Genomic DNA, 6,000 nt, shown 5'->3' with positions numbered 1-6,000 from the left:
GACACTTATGCATGGCAGTGTGAAAAATGGCACGCAGCGTGTTTGCTCCGTGCCCCTATTTAAGGGACCTATAAGGGAGAGAGCTAACTAGGCTTTTAGTAATAACCCCCAAGGTAGTCATATCTTTCTTGATGGTTTCTAGAGGTATCATCCCCTTCGAAGAACATACTGCAGCAGTAGGGACTACTAGCAACAATATGTTTTCAAAGAGAAAAACTCTAGATGAGGGTTCACTGTAATCAAGCAAGTCAGAGACCTAGCATGATCACGGATTCACCTCCACTCCTTATGTTCCCACGAACCCGGGTATAGGGCCCTTTTTCAACTCACCGTGTGTGCAAATAGTGTTAGTGTTTGTGTGCATCAAATGAATAAATATTTAACTCAAGCATACAAAAAATGCACTAAAAGCATCAAAGAGTTATATATACAAGAACATAATGAAGGAAAACCAGCAAAGGAGTAAGTCATGGTAAAACATTGCACAAGATTAAATGGCCTAACTCTCTAAAAACAGTCCCCAGTGGAGTCGCCAACTGTTGCAACCTACCCTTCGGCGGGAGGGCGACGCGTGACTCGCGGGATGCGTGTTCCACGAAAGGAATACGCGCGGAGTCGCCACCAACGTTTATTCGAGGAAAACGTCGGAAAAACAGGAAAAGACGCGATCTACGAACTTTTAAGTGAAAGGCTCGGGAGTTGTATTTACGCACGGGGAAGGTATTAGCACCCCACACGTCCGTCATAAGAGACGGCATCCTTTAATCAAATGTGCAAACATGACTTAGATTTTACGTTCCCTTTTACGTTCTTATATCTTTTATACTCTTTTTATATTTTTCCTCTTTTTGTGGTCGACAAGGGTGTTTCCCTTTGCTCCTACGTATTCCTCAATTGGGATGAGAAAATCAGACCTACGTAGAATGAATTGAAAAACTTGGTTTGAGGTACTTACCCGTTGAAGACTGAAGAAAACGAAGAACGGACAATGAATCTTGAAGAACAGTCGAGAATCTTCGCGTAATTACTCATGGAAACGTTACGGAAGTGCCTCGGCTTGGATTTTCTTCACGGAACTAATTTTCCTCAGCTATTTCGAGAGAGAGAAAAGTGCCTAAGGGGCTGAACCCTTTTCTACTTCACTTCTCCCCCTATTTATAGAAAATTGGAGGAGAAGCTTGCCACCCAGCTCGCCCAGGCGAGCAAGGTTGCTTCCTCCAGAAGACACAGCCTTCTGGAGGGCCCAAGTGGGCCTGGTTGCTATTTGCACCCCAATTTTTACTAAATACACCCTCCTGCCTTTTTTTTGTGATTCTTTTTTCGTTAAGTTACGGAAACTTACGAATTTCGTAACGATACTTGTTTTCTTTCCGTAATGTTACGGAACCTTGCGGATTACATAATCATCCTTTTTTTTACTTACGGAATGTTACGGAACCTCACTATTTGTGCAACGATGCTTCCTTTTGATTTCCAGTGTGTCACGGAACCTTACGGATTGTGCATCAATATTTTCTTTTGATTTCCGGCACGTCACAGAATTTCACAAATTGCCTAATGATGGGTGCCAAGCACCTCAAAATGACCAAACACAAGTTGCATGCCACCAAGCAAAGGTCCCCGGACGAAATTAGGGTATGACAATAATGAAACTAGCAAACACAGACAAGCACTCACATTTGCTTCAATGTAGTTCAAGAAACCATCATTAGGGAAAAAAGCGGCAATCTTCTTCCAATTCTTGATAAGTTGAACCCTGGCACACTTATCAATGGCAAAGTTAGGCTGCTTAGCCTCAATACCTCTGCAAATAGAAAAACACATTAATTTCTTAAAACTGTATACTCTAACCAAATCAAATAAATATTCTAGTGAAAGATATACAAATCGAGTTAACCAAATCTTACATCTTTTCAAGGACAATTCCCTTGGCATGGGATGAACCAGCAAAAAGTTTCTTCCATTCATTTCCAAGATGGGAATTCTTGTATGACTTGCCAGCCCACCTTTGCCTCTTGCAATGAGACTTGAGCCAGATTCTATAATTTAAAACTATGCACAGATTAATTATACTTTTTATTCTAAAGCTCTTGTAAGCTATTATTTTGAGACTAACTATGCTATATTTGAATAAACTTCTTATAATAGGAGGAAAAAAACAAAAAACAAAATAAAACAAAATAATCTTCTTCTATAAGCTAATAGCAATTTATAAGTTAATTTGTAAAAAAATTCTTATATGAGCTTCTCTAAAACACTTATTTTTAACTTATGAATAAGTTAATTTTAATTTTTGAAAGAAGTTTATTTTTTTTTTCTTCTATAAATACTTATAGATAATCAATGAGTCTAACTAGCTCATTTAATTAAACATGATCTATGAGTGTTGTAATATAAACAAGCAAACAGTACTTCAGCTTTTCATTGCTCTAATATGGTAATGGTTAAAAAATTTAAACTATTTTTATTAAAAATTATAACATTTAATTCTATTCATATGCATTCTACCATTTTTTTAATAAAAATAATATCTTCTTATTCCTTAATCATTTTACTAAGTTAGCAAAACTGTTTTCTTGAAAAATTGTAATAATGAGTACTAAGTTGTAATAATGAGTACTAAGATGTATTGAACTGTGTGTAAAGGTTTGGCTTACTTAAGCATGTGATTTTACATTCAATAATTGATTTATATATGTGTGTGAAAAAGAAAATTGGAAGAGGTCTCTACTTTAACGCTCAACTTTATTTTGAGAAACTGGTCTATTACCTATCAGGAGAAGGAATCCTCTGGGAAACTCTAAAAAAATATTATAACTTCGATTATCTAAACAAAGAAAAAAGAGACATTGCACCAAACTTAATCAGGGGCTAGTATCTATTTATAGTTTCTTATATGAATATATAAGAAATGATTTGTTTAATGCTATAAAAAAAACAAATAAATATGTATTTTAAAACTAGTGGCATACTAAGTTGGTGATTTAAAAATTAAACATAGTGTAAGAGCATTATCCTACTTAAACAAGAATGAAGAAGACACTGAAATAGGCATAGACAGATAGGAAATAATACAAGAGGTAAGTTCCTGTAATAAATTGTTAGTTGTTATTCATGAGTTAGTTTGATATTGAAAATTTGCTAGGAAATAGCAATGTACCTCCAATTTATGATTAATTTTTGTAGAGATTGTATATGTTTTCCTTATTGTGTGATTTTATAGAGTAGAAACTCCATTTTTGTGACCTAATGTTGGATCCAACTCAGTTTGCAGGCCAAAGAAGAGAAGGTAAAAGCTACGGATGACTCGCTTAGCAAGGCAGATTGGCTAAGCGAGATGCATCCGCTTAGCGAGGCATCCAGCTTGCTTAATAGATGGGAAATCTTAGAAGACGATAAGTCAGGGATATGCACGCCCAGTGCACAGCCAGCCCATCCAGTGAGGACGTTGTCACTTCTCGCGCTTAGCGCGCCCAAACTCACTTAGCGGATTTTCACTTACTCTCGCTCAGCGAGCCTTTGGAAGCTGAGAAGTCCAAGAGCCTTTAAAACACTGAAGTTGGCGGAAATGAAAAGACACAACTGGTTGAGAGCAACAAAGAGAGCTTGGCTTCCTGAAAAACAAAGAGATTTAGGTTTGAGAGGCTGGAGAAGACATTCTTCATCATTTTCTTCCATTTTTCTTTCACCAAAAATAGTGTCTTTCTTGTATTTTGAAGCTTTGCTTGTAATGGAATGCTAGAGCTTATTTGCTGAGGAGTTACTACTTAAACCCTTGATGTAATACTCTTACTATTTATTTTATGTTATGTTATGTTTTTGTGTTCTTTGCTTCTATCTACGCTTATTTTACATGCTTGTGGCTTGATCACCCATTTGTATGTGTAGTTAGGCTTTTTAGTATTGGAAAATGCTTTAAAACCTTAGAACTTGATAGAGCAAGCTAGAAATCTGTATGTCTAGGAATGGAGTGTAGTGATCTAGTCTATTTTACATTATGTGCTTAGTGCAACTCTGTTAGAGTGAGTTTGTTGAGGAATCAAGAACGAAAGCTAAGAGAGTTAGGCTCATTCATGTGAGGAATCATGGTCTGAGTATTTTCTCACTGTAAGAACACTAGGATAGTATTAAATAGAGAAAAACCTTTTTATATAGCAAGAGAAATTCAGTAGGACTCTCCCCAACGCGTTTATCTTGATAGTTGTCACATTTTATAGCTTTGAATATTTTGTTTTTGTTCAAATAGTTTAATAGTGCAGAACTCAATATTTGTTTTATTCCAAGCTTTAAAAGTGTTTACATACTGAATATACATATTCATGGTGAAACAAATTTCCTGTGGATACGATACTCAATCTTACCGTTTTATATACTACTTGTGCAAATCGGTACACTTGCCGATCAACCGAACAAGTTTTTGGTGCCGTAGCCGGGGATTTTTTTTCCACTTAGATAGTATAATTCAATTTGGAAACATTTATTCTTTATTCTTTGATTGTTTCTTGTGAATAGGTAGAATTTAAATTTTATCTCTTGACTTGGTTAACTGCTGCTTTGTTTAGTTGCTTCTTGTATGCGAGGTAATTCTTCAGCAGGGGATTTAGCTCCATTAGATTTGGAGATTGAAGCCTGATCGAGGCCATACCAGAATCAAATAAATATTAAAATGTAGTAACTAGGAAGTGATCCTAGGTCGTTTCCCAATGAGCAATGATAAACCAAATGTTCATAACAAATAGTAGGAAATAGTAACAAATTGGAGGGGGGGGGGGGAGTTGTTTGCTTTTGTAAATTAAATAGCGAGTAAAATAGAATTAGAAAATATCATAATTAAAATACATTGCTTCCCCTTGATTCACAAGCAAGTCTCTTATCCTAGGTTGCGAGAATTTATCCTTTATCAGTTTAACCACTTAATCCAACCCTAAATTAAATTACTAAGCGAAATTTAACATAAGGCATTCATTATGTGATTAAGCAACACATACACCAATTACTCATAAACGATCATTAAGCATGAACGTAAATTAAGCGCAAAGACAATTAATCAAGCACTAAGCATGCATGAATTAATAGCAACAAATTCAGAGTAATTAGTGAAGAGGAAAAACTGAATAGAATTTAACAGTAATAATAGAACCTCAAAGAGAACTGTGCTTGATCCTCAAGAGAAAACAACGTTGGAGACTTAGCCTTCCATTAATCAATAGAGAATGAAATTTTATTGCTAAAATGAAAAGTAAAAACTGGAAATTGCAAAATGAAAAAGTGTCTAAAAGAAGAAAAGCCTAAAACTAAAAACGAAAAGAGGAGAGAGAGAGAAGAGAGAAAGAGGAGAGGAGCCTAAACTAGAACCTTGGTGCTGTTATATAGTTTTCCAACCCCAAAGCTTACAAATTTGTTTTAAATTAAAGCCCATAAATAATATAAAATAAAATCTAAATAAGATAAGATAAGATAAGATCTAGATGAAATAATATCTAGATGAGATCAAATCTAAATAATATCTAGATAAGATAAAATTTTGTAGAATAAAAATAGTCTGCCCTCTTCAAGTCCAAGCCCAATTCTGGATTCAAGCCCAATGCTTCATTAATTCCTGAAATTAGATTAAAAACATCAAATTAGCTGAATGGGCCCAAATAATAAAACTGCCTAATTAATTTGACAATTAAGACTAATCAGTAATTAAAATGGTGCAAAAAGGGTTAAGAAATAGGAGAAAATAATGGCACATCAAAGCCACTTGCAGGAGAAACAACACAGAGAGGAGGAGGAAAGTTTTACAAGAGAGGACAGTCTAGCCAAGCACCGAGAGAACTCTTTCATCCGAATCGTCTTCATCATTTCTAGCAAACTTGAGGGAATCCGAAGTTGCTGCGTCTGAAGCTCACATGATGGCAGAAGAGGAACCACAGAGGGTTACTCTAGCTCCACCGTGCCACAATTTTTCACAAGCATTGCGCAACCAGAAGTTCAAGCACACAACATCTCCTATCT

The sequence above is a fragment of the Glycine soja genome, chromosome 6 (genome assembly GCF_004193775.1).
Source record: "Glycine soja cultivar W05 chromosome 6, ASM419377v2, whole genome shotgun sequence".
In the NCBI taxonomy this organism is placed as follows: Eukaryota; Viridiplantae; Streptophyta; class Magnoliopsida; order Fabales; family Fabaceae; genus Glycine; species Glycine soja.
Note: the sequence above shows the minus strand (reverse complement) of the source record.